At 42.9% G+C, this 14,910-nt stretch overlaps 1 long non-coding RNA gene across 1 annotated transcript in view; it reads left to right on the forward strand.

Moving 5' to 3' along the window:
- The window catches only part of LOC141731476 (uncharacterized), a 63,842-nt gene extending 49,171 nt beyond the window's left edge, over positions 1–14,671 (forward strand). The window contains exon 3 of the long non-coding RNA XR_012583561.1: positions 12,373–14,671. This is a non-coding gene — a long non-coding RNA (uncharacterized LOC141731476). The remainder of the gene's footprint in view (positions 1–12,372) is intronic.
- The last annotated feature ends 239 nt before the right edge of the window (positions 14,672–14,910 follow it).

Raw genomic sequence — 14,910 nt, forward strand, 5'->3', positions numbered from 1 at the left:
AAGTGACAAAGGCACCCACGCCAGGTTCTGATGAAATCCCACTGTCATCCCAATCTGACATGACACTGCCAAGCAAGGTGATTGATCTGTAGGGTCTATCTTACTGTGACAACCACAAAGTTGTGAGATCTGGCTACCAACCAGAAAATGTACTGGTAGACTTAAAGCAGTGTGTCAGCAAGTCCTAAAGTTCTGCCCAGACCTGACAGCCTGTTATCAACTAAATCTTCATATCATTGCTGCTTTGCTTCACAGGGATAGTGTCAGGGTGTGTCTGTGCTGGACTTTAATGCTTGAGAAAGTGCATGGGCAGAACCACTAGAGTAGCAATTGTGCTGATGGAGTGAATTGCTGTTCCAGAGCCAGGTATCAGCTGAGAAAGCTTCCAGTTTTGCATTTACTGATGTCTAAGTTTCTACATATAAAGACTCAAAGACTTTATTTTCTGTTACTTCAAATGTCCACAAGCACTTTTTAATGCAGAGCATTATCAAATGCCACAACAGCTCTCTGTGTGCTTGGTCTTGCCACAGCACTGCCATGTTTTCCATCAGGGTTTGTCAGCAGTGAGCACATGCAGGCTGTGCAGTGTTTGGGCAGCCAGCCCTTCTGTTGCATCCTGCAAGTGTCAGCCTGCAGTGCAAATGCCCACGAGTGCCATACTTATTCTTGGGTTTTCCTGGATGCAAATCTGTGCAAATGCAGTTTGGGTGCCCTGCAAACACATATGGAGAAAAGGTGGCCCCTCCAGGAGGAATTTGTCATGCTAGGCACATGCTGTAGGGGTGCTCAGCACATACCCTGAGTTAAAATTTACTCTGCCCAGAGAGCAGCACCTTTTGTGATACAGTGAGCAGACACAGAGCCTTGCAGATGTCCTTCAGTGAGTTCATGGCCAGCTGGGCTGCTGAGGTGGCTTCCATCAGCCAAGGTGAAGGAAACACAAACAGGGATGGAACATGAGGAGCAGTGCAGACACACAAGAGTGCAGGAGGGCTGAAGCTCATGAGCTATGGTACAACAAATACAACAATCCAATGGGCTCCCTTTTGTTAAATTCTCCTTTGAGACATCCAGTATTGCATCTTTACCATTATCTCCTATTCCTGTTATTGCTTGCCTATCTCATCCTCTTCTCCCAGATTTCTTCTCCCAGATTTCTTCTCCCTTCCATCTTACTGTTCCTTCATGTGTGCCTTTGCTTCTCCCTTCTTAGATTGCTTGTGCCTGCTTTCTCTCCCTTTCCTGGGCTGGAAACCAGGCAGGACATTGATTTCAGCCAGATAATCCCATCCAGAGCAGTTTTGGGCACTTGACATCCAGGGATGTGTTGCAAGGCCACCTTGAGGACAGTGTGTACTGAGCTTTCTCTCAGTAACAAGTACCTTGCTGGTTATAAACATGGTTCTGCTGCATTTTATTCAAGTTAGACTGTCTGTGAGGGACAATCTGTGCCCCTCTCTGTTGGGAGAATAATTTTGGGAATGGACTGTGTCCCTGTGTAACGCAAGCTCATTTTGCTGTCCCAGACTCCTTGCTGAGGTCAGCAGCTCTTTGCCAGTGGGAACAGTTTCTTCATGGGCATTTTGGGAGACAGGAGTTGAGAAAAAAGGTCTGCTGATCCTACTGGGCACTTGGAAAGGTCCTGGGAGATGGACTTGTCTTCCAAAGGAGAAAGTCTCATTTTACACAAAATTGTACTCAAATCCTTTCAGATCTTTTCCCATTGAATCATAACAGGATCCAAGGACAAATCTGCCACTGAGCTGTCACTGCCACTGTCCTACCAGACCATGGAACTTCTCCACACTTGTGTCCATGTGACACTTGCTTTTCTCCCTTGCTTTCATGGCTGCATGGGTTGATGTACACGAATTATGTGTACATAGGGAGGCATCACTTAACAATTGCAAGGACATCTATTTTCCAGGGGAAATAGTAGAACTGCCCCAAGTGTTTGCTGTGACCTTTTGTTTTTTGACAAATCTGTCAGTCATCTGTCTAGAGGCTAAATTCCTTCAGTGTCCTTTTCATCTTTTGTTCAAAAGTAACTTTCTGAAAGCATTGCTTCATTATCTGTGAACATTTACATCCTCAGTGTCACATGATCAAATTTGTAGAATTTTCTCTATTACTTCCTTAATAAGAAAAAAAAATATTGCAAAATGTGACTTTTTTAAATTTTTAAAGGATATTGGTCTCTCCCAAGGAGTTTGGGTTGGGTTCTCTGATGCCAGAGGGTCAAGTTCAGTTTCTACATCTACAATCAGAAAAAACAAGGACAAAACTGTTTATCAAAGGGCGTTTGGTGTGAGCTTGAGGAAAGAAAAAACAGCACATGAAGGCCATGGAGCCAAACCTCAATAGTTTATGGGACAACTTCACTAGAGGTTTTTTATGTGTTGGGGCACAGGAATAGAAAATTTGGATTCTGGAATTCTTCTGACTTCCAGAAAATCCCACTGAGATGCCAAGAGGAAAAAAAAACCAAACTTAACCGAATTGCAAAAGAGCTCTGTTTCATATAGTTGGGTTTTTTCCTGTGTTTTTCTTCCAAGCAACTGTTACTGTGATGTACTAACATGATTGCTGCATTCAGTGTAACTCCAGCTCCAACAGCTTCTCTTGTGAGTAAGCATGAGTAGGAGCAATGTTTAATTTCTCTGTGACCATACAACATTTAACAACCTTCTAGCACAGTGAGCAGGAAGAGTGAGCTGTACTTGGTGTTCTGAAGTATTCTGGTGCAGGCTGCAGTTCTGTGCAGGTAGGTACATAGTGTGCAACCTTTCTAAGAATTCAGCTGTTGAATTAAAAAAAAAAATATTACAAATAGCAGGCAGGCACTCTAATGTCAGACTCTTATCATTTCTAGTACCTGTTGTTGTTAATTGAATGGTAAAAGTTACCTTTTAGAGTCCTATCAGCCACTGGAGCCCATCCCTCCCTCTCCTTCCATCCATTCCTCTCACGTTTGCAATGCAAAGGAGTTTGGTGACATGAGAGCAGGTATGAAGGTAGGGTGGGACTGGCAGCCCTCAGCAGTGAAGTACCTCCATCAGTAGGGAATAAAGGAGTGTGGAGACAGCAGGAAAGGGAAAGATGAAGTGATCCTATTTATAAATGTATTCCCCCACTCCCTGTCTGTACTATGCAGATATCTCAGCAGCGCAGATGGATCTGCATACTGATGAAGGCATGGGGCATCTCTGAAAAATGCTGGATCTGGCTGAGCTCCCTGCAGGCACAGGGTATCTGCCTTCTCTTCTATTAGAGCCCAACACACTTGCATTTTCAAAGCTTGGACCTGCATGCCAGGATTTGGTGCTGCTTTGAGACTTTGCTTATGCCTAAGAGCAAGGCCAAGTTTCCACTTCAGCAATCAGATAAAAGAGTGCAAAGGGACTGAACATGAGACTGAACCTATGAGCAAGAGGCAACTTCAAATCAGCTCATCAGTAGGCAGTGTGAATAGGGGGAAATGAGTATCACTACAAATAGACCATGTAAATCACCAGCCAGGATGCCTGGAGAAAGCCAGCTCTGTCAAATATGAGAAATCAGCTCGCTGAGGTGCCTGGAGGGCTGCAGAGAAAAATCTGGCCAATTCCTCAAAGCCAAGGCTTTGTGCTACACCAGCACTGAGAGGAACATAACGGGGTTACTGTAGTTTCTTTCACAGTGTTTACATCTGACAGTGCCACATGAATATCAGTGAAGTGGCACAATACCCCATGGAGGTAGGTGTGAGAAATCACATCTTTTCATTACAAACATCAAAGAATCCAGACTGCCAAGGATTTTTGGTTCCAAGGTGCCACACAATGCTTCCTCCTGAGCCAGCAGGAGATGTGGGTATCCAGCTTTCCCCAACACCAGGCACTCAGCAGCTGGCCTGAGACCACACACAAACCAGAGACAGATCTGCTCAGAGCTCAGGACCTGTGACTCTCAGACCACCTGCTCTTCCTGTAAGATAATCCTACCCTGTAGTCTTGTGCCAAAGTATTTGGAGAAGGAAGATGACAGGGAAGGACAAGGTCTGTGCCACTTGAAGTTTTGAGAGACAGGGATGATAAATCTTAGCATCTGAAAACCCCTCAAAAGTCCCTCTTTAATATGCTGGCATAGATGGAATGATCTCCTAGAGGCCAGGGCAACTGTAATTCTTGATGAGCTCCTTGGACATTTAAGTTTCTCTTAATTCTTTCTTATCCATGATAGACTTAGCACCCTTTCCAAAATGGGTCTTATGCCAGCTCCTGGTAAACAGATTTCTGCACACAAGAAACATTGTCACAGCTGACTCAGCAAACCAGACAGAAGCCAAAGACCTGAAAACTCAGAAACCTCTTAGGAGATCTTTCTGGAAAGGAGGAAAGGTTGCCCCACAGTAAGCCCAAGCAGGAGCACTGGGTCATCCAGGCTCTGCAGCTGTCAGGGCAGCAAAGCTGCTTTCAACTCCCCACGAGAGGGAGACCCTGCCAGAGCAGGGGAGCACCGTGGACCCAGGGTCCCTCCTTTCTATCCCTGATGCTGGCTTGTTCCAAGCCACCCTCTCAGAGCAGACACATGGCTAACACAGCTGCGTTCCTGCCTTGAGCAGTGCCCAGGCACCACAGGACCAATTCCACCTTTGTTTGTGGACCCACTTGAAATAACATCCAGTGAAATCTTGAGAAGGGTTTTGATCTTTCCTTCCTGGCATGGAGCAGACACTGCTGCCAGTACAGACTGTTCAGCCCTATCAGCATGATAGATGCTCCTGCAAAGAACACAGTTTTAGCTGCTTTAGTACATATCTGCCATCACCATCTGCTATTTGTTGGCATGAATGTGTACTATAAGGAAACTAGGTTCAAGGGTAAAAAAAACCCAAATCCTCACCAACCTTTTAGAGTTTTAAGTTCATTCAAAGGTTTCGATTTTGTTTTGTTTCAGATATTGGATAGGCTCACACAAAGTGCAGTACGTCTCCTGTTCTTGGTTCTTATGATCCCTTCTTTCTTTCTTTGGTTGAGGTTTGTTATTGCTAGATATCTTCAGACAAGGGTTTTGTCCTTACAATAAGCACTGGGAACTCAGTTAACTTGGGAGGATAGTCCTTGCAAGGTGTAGGAGGCCTTCTGAAGATGAGCACGAGATTTTTCAGGTGATGTTCTTGAAAGAGTCTCATTGTATTCTTGACCAGAACTTCAGTCTTTTTTCTTCTCTCACTGGGGTTTTCTGTCTCAGTTAACCTGAGGCAGCTAAAGAGGGCCCTGAACAGAAAACCATCCACAGGAATATGAGAGACATCAAATAGACTCATTCCTCCTTGAAAGTAATAACACAGAAGTTTTGTGTGCAGTATTAGTGAGCAGTATTTGTAGAGTGCTTTGAAGTTAGAAAGCACTATATAAATGCTAAGTATTATTAACTACATGAATCAGTCTTCTTCAGAGAAATATAACACTGCTAAAGATGGGAGAGACGTCTCTTCCTTTCTTAATGATAACCAACCCCCAAAGTTATTCATAAAAATTACTTTTAAAAATAGATCAAATGATTTCCCCATCCCGTGATAATCCCTCTGATTGCCCCCATGTTTCAGTTCACTGTATCATCTCAGAGATCAAAGGATGTGTCTGAGGCTGGCAAACCAATCCCACAAAGAAGAAAACATTCTGCAGTAGATAAACAAAATACAATTTCCAGATAACATCATGGTGCTGATCAAAATAGCTGCTTTTCCAATTAAATTTCAAAGAATTCTTAATTGTTATTGATTCAATCTGAAGATGTGCAGATTTTTCCACTTAGGAACCTGTTTCACAGGGAGCTTATTACCCTGGGGATTTCAGTTACAGAGAGGTTTTAGTAAGCAGCAGCAGCCTGGCTGTCAGGCAGGTGACAATAAAAAGGGAATCTGTCCAGATCCAGGAGACAGTGCTTCTGTTTCCTGCAGTAATTTAGAGCACACAGCCTTATCCATTCTGAAATGGCAGCAGACCTCACATCTGCATAAAGGCTCTTGCCTTTAAGCTGTAATAGGCAGAGCTCTTAAATAAAAACTACCTTATCTATCTACCTAGTCAACACCTCAGTGTTTCCTTCTGCTTCTAGACTTATTAATTCAAACCATGGGAGTCTGCCTTGAAACTTCTTCCTATTCCCACATCAGATGCTAATTTTTGGCATATTCATAGTATATATATATGTATATATATGTTTATATATGTTTATATATATATTTATATTTTTGCATTTTGCTGTGCAGAAAATTAAATAAATAAATAAAGGATTCTATAATGTCTGCTGGGCTGCCATTTTAAAGTCAGGCAAAACAGCAGGGTGTTGGGAAGAAGGGAGGCAAATTAAGACTGTTGTTCCACAGACAGGTGACATTCTGGAGCAGAACAACAGGAGATGGCATCCTGTCAAGCAGCAATAAGAGGAGGAAAAATGAAAAATAGCCCCCCCAAAGAAAATTGTTCTGTCCCAGGCAAATGACGGTGGAAGGATTTGGTAAAGTGACAGTGGGGGACTTAATGCTGTCAGGTAGGTATGACAGTGTCAGGAAGAGTGACTCAGGAAAGGTGAGTCAGAGCCAGCTGCCATCAGGGAAAATAAATGCTCAAGCCATGAGCAAGATCTGTCACTTGGTGCCTTCTTGCCAGGAGCTGTGCCACAGTTTGACCTCAAACCTGGCTCCCTGTGCACCCCACAGCCTGCATGGGCTGTGATGGGATGTGCTGCAGGTGGGGACCCTGTTAACAAGGGGAGCAAAGAGGGCTTGGGTGAGAATCACCAGCAGACCAGGATAAAAGGTTAAAACTGGTGCCATCAGGGGAAAAAATGAACAAGGGCTTGCACAAGCCTGGAAAACAATGAATGTTGTGGAGAGTGATGAGAAATGCACTTTCCTGTTGTTTTAAAGCCCTGCACTGGGCTCAGCATACCAGGGTGCTCTCCAGCACCATGAGGGCATGGAGCTGATCCATTCATCCTAAACAAAAAGACTGAAAGGGATAAAAATCTTCCCCATCAGGGAAAAAGCCAATATTTAAATTTATGGGTTATTTCCCATGATGCTGCACTTCTGGGATCCACACAGAAATATGTGCCTGGATATCTATGCAAACCATTTGTACTCTAAAATAGTATGAAAGGTGAATTTTATGTATGGACTGATATAAAAATGCTGGAGGAAGGGAGACTCCGATTTTTCTAAGAGGCTGAAGACACCAGAAACCCCTAGGAGGTCCTGTCCATTTGGAATTCAATTTCTCAGAGGCTCTGAGAAGCACCAGAACATTTGGAAGGCTGTGAGTGAGATCTATCTGTGTCAGATGCTGGACATTCAGGCTGACTTTTCTCACAAAAAAGAGGTGTTTATGAACTAATTCCCAGCTATGCCTTCCAAGAAACTTCATCTAACCACAGAAAGCTTTATCCCAAAAAAAAAACCAGATCCAAAAAATCAACCAGTTTCTAAACGTCTTTGTAAACATCAGCTATTTGATTATGTAGAAAATAACTTACTTTGTAGGCAGCCAAGCCAAAACAATATCTCTTAATGTCAGTGTTACATTTATGTTAAATTTAGCCTAATCTCAAAATGATTTTTTTTTTGTCCACTGTCCTACATGATAATGGTGTTTTATTAATAAAAGACATTGTAAAGGACACTTCCATGAAATGATAACATTAGGGGGCAGTCCTCAGCTAGCAGCTAGTCCTATGAGTTCATTGAACAGCTGTGTTTATATGGGGTTGTTTGCAAAATTTATGTTTGAGTTTGTTTTAACCTTACTTTATTGCTACTGGAGAAACAATAGATCTTTTCCATTACAAGTCTTCAAGTGCCACATTAAAATACAGCAGGGGGGTGAAAGTTTCCATGCCCCTTCTCCCCATAAATCTCTGGTTACATATATATATATGTATATTTTTCTTATCAACAGAAAAGCCCTTCACGGTCTGAAATGCTGCCTTCTCAATGAGCTGCAAGAACAGTATTGCATCCATCCAGGTTCTCATTTTGCTTTTTCCCTGAGACTGCATGCCTGAACTTTTCACAGAAGGTGTGATATCCTGTTTCTCAGTCACCTGGGCAGGTCAGGCACATCATGACCCACTCGTAGCAGGCAAACAAAATCCATACAGGTGTCTGTAGGCTGAGCCCCTTTGGCCTCCCCTGTGTCCCTTCAGTGGATAGGTTGACTAAAGATAGTATTTCCATGACCTTCTTCCTCATCTGGCTTTTCTCTCACACCATTCCACTGTTTGTTTATGGATTCTTATTTCTGCTTTCCTGCAGGGGAGCATCACCTCCTCCTCTACCTTTTTAATCTGCCCCACTCCTGAGTCCACTTCAGAAACCAGAACTTCTGTTTAAGAGGAGAGACTTTTGTGACTTTTCCCAGTTTTGGAAGCTTAACACCTTTTCCTTCTGAGATAGATCTGCACTCCAGCTCTTTTGAATTCTCCCAGTTATCCAAGCCTTTCCTTCCTTGGTTGCCTTCTTCTTGCCAGAGATATCTGTTGCAGCACCCAGGTCTGTGGGTATGGTACTGAGGGAATGGTGGCCTCTCCTCCAGGTGAACTCCCTGGACTGAGCTCCCTGGACCCCAGGTCACCAGCAGCCAGTGAGCTGAGTCTCAGCATCCCCAGCATGACCCCTCTGGTATGCCTAGACTTCCTGCTCCATGTGCATCCTACCCAGAGAATCAGGAGTCCCAGCACAATTCAGATGCCCTGAACTGCTGTCAGCTGCTTCACTGGTACTACACATCATCTCCTGGACCAATGCCCTCCTCAGAATTACAGCCATCCCTGGCATCCTCTCCTACAGGCCGAATGCCAATGTATAACACTTTCAGTCCTGCCACTGTGTCTTCCTTGTTTCTCCCTGGCCCCGTCCAGCATCTCTGGAAAACAGTCATCTTCATGGATGCACTCCTTGTGCTCTTTCTTTGGATCCTGCTGGTTTCCCTCTGTATACCAGCATTCCAAACTGAGATTTCTTAGGTCTACTTGCCTCTCTGATATTCCTTGGGCCAGTTCACAAAATATTGCTGCTAAAAAAAGGGAGCAAAAGCCCACAGAAATGGACGGTTTTCCCTTGCCTCATGGTCAGATGACATGTTGTTGCCATGATCCCATTTGTGACCATTTGCATTTGCTAGTCCATTTACACACATGGGCAGGAATTTTCATTTACAAACAGAGAAACAGAGGCCAAAAATCTGACTTGATTTACCAAACATCCAAAAGCAGGTGTGGAAATAGGAGCAATTCTCCAAATACCCTGTCCAGTTCATCTGCACTCTGTCTTGTAGCTAGCCACTTTAATGAGTAGCTGTGCAGATTTGCAGCCACAGATGCCAGGTATTTCCACACACAGAGTGTAATCAGCCTGCATCTGCCATGAGAGGTCAGAGAGTCACGTGCCAGAGATGGATTTTAAATACAATTCTGAATAAAGCTGCTGGCCCTGAACCAGCTGTGGTTATGCTAAAATTGCCTCAAGCCTCTGGATGTGAATGTAGCAGCAATGGGCTGAGGAAAAGCCATCCTGTCCCTCCTCAGCATCGCTTCCTGCAGCTATTTAGTGCCATGGGAAGGACACCAGGCATGATGGACTGAGGCTGGAAGCCTTTACAGCAAATTCTGTCTCCCAAATGCTTCCTCAGCTCGTTGCATCTCTGTGACCATGGCAGGTACATCGATCTGCCTGACAGACTAAGGTCCTATAGCTCAATTTTATATAGATGAACTGTAATTTTAGTAATAGGATGTTTAAATAATATTGTGTCACTTTTACATTTCACCTCCCTTTCCCTTGAATGAAAGGGCCTGCCTCCTTTTGACAGGTGGATATTTTTTCTTTCTCTTCCTTTTCCCTACAAAGACTTTGCCTGAAGGACATCAGGAATCATAATAATGGTTGATGCTTTCATGAGATCCTTACAGATTATGGCTAAATGGAATGGTGCTATAATGTGATTGCCTCCCCACTCTTACTCCTGCTGTGCCATGTAATGGCATGGCAGGGCTCTCTGCTGGGATTAAAGCTAGTCAGACTGAAAATTGACTTGCCTTGGGGGCCATCAAGCAAATTTAAATGGCTGCTTCAAGATTCTGCCCGCCAGTGAGCCATTTCTCCAGTGGATTAGCAAAATGAATGAAATGTGGAGACACTAGGGCAGTAGAAACCATGCCATTAGGTCTACATGGTCTCTCTCCTTCTTTATGATTTTACTCTAAATACTGATCCTAGCTTCTTGTAATTTGTCTCTCTGTTCTGCCTCATCCACCAAATGGGAAATGTGGGACCACAACTTGCTAGGATGAGTAGTGGTTTAGCCTCACTGGTACATACAGGAGGCATCAACCTGACACCATGGGAAGTGGGAAACTGAAAGGGAGATATTTGGTCAGGTCATGGAGAGAAGAATGTGGAATGGGAGTTAGTATGTTAATGAAATTATTCCAAAATAGGTCATATTTCTCGTTCTTGCTCTCAGTTGGTTCAGGACCTGTCACAGGTAAGGTCATGTTCTGAGTTTACATTTGTGATAGGAGCCCTGCCCTCAGAATGCCCCTAAATATTGTTACATTCACCACACCCCATGTCTTTGGATCTTGCCCCTCTGATTGTGTGGTTTCTGTGTTTGTTACTTTACGATAAGATTTCTTTATTTTTCAGGCAATTCCATCATTCCCATCCCTCTATTTTTGCCATGTTCCCACCAGCTGGACTGGACTTGGGGTTGCAGCAGGCCAGACTGCAACAGGAAAAGGAATTAAAACAGAAAGAAAAGCTGTGACCTACCCTTGCCTGGGCTTTAGGTAGGGTGAGGACAGGGAGGAGGGGAAGAGGACTTGCTCTTCTCTTTCATGCATTTTTCCTGAGGATAGAGGTTCTTCCAGAGAGAATTCAGAATATATAAACTCGTTTTCTGCTTGGAGTAACCCTCAAAGGGTAATTCCTTCTGCAAGGCTAAAGCAGGGTGGTAGAGAGGAAAGAGTCTTCCCCCATTGCTCTCATGATCAGGCTGCTCTCTTCTGTCACAGCCACAGGGGACATCTGCTCCCTCCCTCCTGTCCTTACACTGTGCTGGGATGGGGGCTATGCTCCCTTTGCTCTGTAACCTCCTGTTTGTCATGAGGGAGTCTCAACTCTATGGTGACAGTCTGGGCAGGAACAGACAGTCTGGCTCTCCAATCATCCATTTGAGGTGAAGGCTCATTGTAGTAGATACTCACCAGTCCTCCTGTACTGGGAAAAATACTGGTGCCTGAGAACGATTCACATCTACTTCCTTGTCATCCAGTACCCTTCAATAGCTGCTGTTCTACCTAAATTCTTTGCCTTTTCAGATTATGTGAATGAGATTTAAGCATGTTTAGCTACTCCTGTGAATGGAGACATTTTCCTATCTCAGCCCCCAAGACTGCTGAGTTAGGCATAGTGTGTTCTTAGCCTCTTAAGAGAAAGGCATTCATTAAATGTGACTTTGAATACCAGAGTGACAACACCACTTTCCTTGGCAGCACAGACATATCTTTTTTACAGCTGTTTTCTCTAATATTCTGTCTAAAATTTTCCCTGATGCAGCTGAAGTTTAATTACTTCTTTCTCTATCATTGCTGACTAATGATAATAATTGCTGCCCGTCCTCTGGTGCAACATTCTTTTCTCTATCTGCAGATAGTTATTGTGCCTCTCCTTGGTATTATTTCCTCTACTTTGAAATTGCCCAAAAGCACAGTCCCATTTCTTGTCTAGCTGCTAAATAAACCCCAGAAATGCAGCAGTGAGAGTGGAACCTGGGTGGAGGCAGGGGACAGACAGCTGGGATGACCCTGGAAACTGGCACTGGCAGAGTTTTGCTCTGCAGTAGGTTGCCTTGACAGCTTTTTGACAGCTTACACAAAAGGAACTGGTGGTCTCAGCTCAGGTCCTAATGGTCTAAATTCTACATTATGGGTACTGGAAGTTATTACAGGTGGTTTTCTAACAGAAGTTCAGGCCTGAGTAGCAATGGAGATTGACACACCATTTTTCCTCTAGAAAGACTCTTTCCAGAGAAGGAAGGAAGGGCTTACTGGTTCCATTTTCAGAGGTGCAAAGCCAAAAGATGCAGTGAGTTGACTGAGGTAATGGAATCAGGACGAAGAAATACATCTGATTCCCAAGTCACAGTCAGGATCTCTAAATCATGCTTAAGTATGCTCAATTTCCTTCAGCATAATAAAACTCCAATTATCTTTAGAAGTGCAGGATGACGACTCCAAGGCTTAGAGGAGACTGTTCACATGATTAAAGCTCCAAATGTGGCTCTAAGTATTTTACTGGCTTCATGTCTTTCTTTTTTTTTTCAGGTAAATCTGCAGTCAAAACCAGCACCCACAGTCAAATTCAGCCAATATGCTACACTTCTGCTACTGAAAAAAAATATACACTCTGTTTTCCCCATTTCATTATTATGAATCAACTTTTTCTCAAGTTTAAAGTGTTTTGTCCTGCTTCAGGGAAAAAAAATAATCACATCTCCATGAGAAGAAAGAGACAAGATTTGTTATCTGCTAGTAGAGTTCATGGGACTTCTTAAAAAAATTTGTACATAGGTCTTCATTTAGTTGGCAAGGCTGACTATAAATAGAACTCCTCAAAGATTCTTTCAAACATAGTGTCTTATTTTCTCTTAGGGGAAGCACCTGACATTTAAATGCCTCTCAAGCAGAGTTCTTCATTCTGGTGACTTCTATAGAAACAGTTTCCAAACCTTATCTCCAGATAACAAAGACCTTTGGAAAAGAAGTGTGAAAACTGGCATCTTTTGGGAAAGGCAGAGGTTACCTCACAGCTCAAAGCAGAGGCAGCATGGATCACTGAGTAAGGCAATGAACTGAGACTGCAGAGCTTCTGCAGAATGACTTGCTGTGTTCACCTTTCTCCTGTTGTGTACTGAGATTAAAATTGCATAGAGGCATGGACTTTTCCTTAGTAAGCATTTCTATATCACCTAATACAACATTGTTCCCCATCTTAACAGGCACTTCTGCATGCACTAAAAACAAAATACAATAAAACAAATAAATAAAGGAGAGTAAGTCATCGCTCTCCTAACAACTTTTTTTTTTTTAAATATTTTTTCTGCCACTGTCAGCTTTTTGTACTGTGTGACTCATCTGCAGGCAAATATCTGATAAAGACAGACCTTGTCCAAAACAGCAGAGATATAAAATTGAGATGAAACAAGCAGAACAGGAAAAAGGAGAGGAAACAGATACAAACATGGTTGTTATCCTGGTTCTGCCTGGGATGTCAGCCTTAGTTTTTATTTGTCACCAAAACAGTGTTGGTAACACAGGGATGTTTCCATTACTGCTCAGCAGAGCTCACACAGAGCCAAGGTCTTTTCTGCTCCTTATTCCACCCCACCAACAAGGAGGCTGGGGGGGGAACAAGGAGTCAGGAAGGGAAACAGCCAGGACATCTGACCCTGACTGATACAAAGGATATTCTAGACCATATGGCATCATGATCATCAATAAATCTGGGGGAAATAAGAAGGATGATGGGAACATTCATAGTTATGACAATTGTCTTCTCAAGAATCCTTTACATGTGATGAGACTCTGCTTTCTAGTAAGTGGTTGGACATCTGCCACTCCACAGAAGCAATGAATGCTTTGCTTGTTTTGCTTTCCTTGAGCACAGCTCTGTTTCACTTATTGAACTGTCTGATTCCATCAGTTTTCAGCTTTTGTGCTTCAGATTCTCTCCCTTGTGTTCTGCTGGAGGGGAAGGAAGAGAGTGAGTGACTGGATTGCTGTCTAGGGTTAACTCACCACAGTAGTAAACACCAGACATTCAAGCAGTTAACAACTGTCAAATGTTTTAAAGACCTCATGGCAAATGATTTCCAGCACCACTCAATGACCAGCTCAAGATGGTGCAGCTCCTGTGGATTTTTGCAAGGCTAAAAGCAGACGATAGCAAAAATAGCAGGGCTAACCCTGTGATTTTGTACACCAACCATGAAGTTGGTGTACCAGAGTGCAGTTTTGTCTGCATAGGATGGGGTAGGGGAAAGAAACACAAAAAAAAAGAAAATCAGTTTCTGCTCAGTGCACAAATCCAAGTTGTTCCATCACTACCAGCAGGTCTGTTGGAGCTCATTATTGCTGTGAGGATAGAGGTGGTTGTGCAAATGAATGGGATAAGACAGCAGAAGCTTACTCAGGCTAAAATTATGAAGGCACTGCCTTTGGGAAGAAAGTCTTTCTAGCAGGTGTCCTTGTCTGCATTGTGGATAAAAGAAAAAAAAAAAAAACAACAACAAATCCAGCACCACCAAATATACAGTGGAGGTATATTTGTTGTTTGGAGTTTTGTTTGGCTATTTTTTGGATTTTTTTTGGTGTGAACAATGGCAGTGCATTTCAGCCAATGTTAACTGGTCTCTGTCTTTTTGATTATCTAAAATGTTATGTTGCTGTTGTTAGATCAATATAACTCAGATGCTTGGACCACATGAGAATGTACCCATGTACAGCTCTTTTTAATTATGTCTGTATGAACTCCAGTGTAGGTGTCTGTTCTGATTTAATAATGTCTTATTTCAATATAGTTTAAATCTGTTCCATGCTGATTTAACTTAAACCAAAATAAACCCTTTCCTAAGCCACAAAAAGACTGCTCATTATTTTATAATTAACTTCACTAAAGATACCTTGTCTTGAATTAAAAATGATTAAGGTGGTTTGGAAAAAATCTTTACAACCAAGCAGTTAATGGAAAGCATATTGAAGTGTAACCAGGGCTGGGCTGAAAGCATTTCAGTAAGTTTATATTTAACGTGTTTCTGAAATCTAAGACAGATCCAAAACTAGCTGTTAAAATTTGTCTTTCAC

Source organism: Zonotrichia albicollis, chromosome 1 (assembly GCF_047830755.1).
Source record: "Zonotrichia albicollis isolate bZonAlb1 chromosome 1, bZonAlb1.hap1, whole genome shotgun sequence".
NCBI classification, from domain to species: Eukaryota; Metazoa; Chordata; class Aves; order Passeriformes; family Passerellidae; genus Zonotrichia; species Zonotrichia albicollis.